The sequence below is a fragment of the Camelina sativa genome, chromosome 15, assembly GCF_030686135.1.
Source record: "Camelina sativa cultivar CO46 ecotype springtype chromosome 15, ASM3068613v1".
Lineage (NCBI taxonomy): Eukaryota > Viridiplantae > Streptophyta > Magnoliopsida > Brassicales > Brassicaceae > Camelina > Camelina sativa.
Genome location: NC_141894.1, coordinates 23,678,262 through 23,679,031, shown reverse-complemented (window position 1 = coordinate 23,679,031; position 770 = coordinate 23,678,262). Strand labels below are relative to the sequence as shown.

At 43.5% G+C, this 770-nt stretch overlaps 1 non-coding gene across 1 annotated transcript; it reads right to left on the bottom strand.

Annotated features, from left to right (window-relative positions):
* Positions 1 to 431: 431 nt before the first annotated feature.
* On the bottom strand, positions 432 to 538 carry LOC147926994 (small nucleolar RNA R71). Its single transcript, XR_015583139.1, has one exon. It is a non-coding gene; the product is annotated as a small nucleolar RNA R71 (small nucleolar RNA).
* Positions 539 to 770: the final 232 nt, after the last annotated feature.

The following is a 770-nucleotide window of genomic DNA, read 5'->3' as shown; positions in this document are numbered from 1 at the left end:
GGAGAGTTATTCAGGAACAACAAGAGGTTATAGTAGCTATGGATCAGCAGGATCAGGTTCCAAGACCAAGGAACATTGGTGCTGGAGATGCACCCAACACTCACAACCAAAGAGATGGAATTGTGCCTCCAACTGTTGCCAACAACAACTTTGAGATCAAGAGTGTGTTGATCTCAATGATTCAGGCCAATAAATTCCATGGATTGCCAATGGAGGATCCACTTGATAACCTTGATGAGTTTGATAGGATCTGCAGCCTAACAAGGATCAATGGTGTGAGTGAAGATTGTTTTAAGCTGAGGTTGTTCCCTTTCTCACATGGGGACAAGGCTCACTTATGGGAAAAGACTCTCCCTACTGGTGCAATCACTACTTGGGATGCATGTAAGAAGGCTTTCTTGGCCAAGTTCTTTTCTAATGCTAGGACAGCAAGGCTGAGGAATGAGATCTATGGATTTGCTCAAAGGAACAATGAGAGCTTTTGTGAAGCTTGGGAAAGATTCAAGGGATTCCAAACTCAGTGCCCTCACCATGGTTTCAGTGTGGAGTCTTTGTTGAGCACATTGTATAGAGGAATGCTTCCCAAGTTCAGAATGCTTCTTGATACAGCCTCCAATGGAAACTTCCTCAACAAGAATGTGGAAGAAGGCTGGGAATTAGTTGAGAACCTAGCACAGTCTGATGGGAACAACAATGAAGACTATGACAGAACCATAAGCTCATCATCAACTGATCAAGAGGACAAGTACAAGAAGGATCTGAAAATGGTG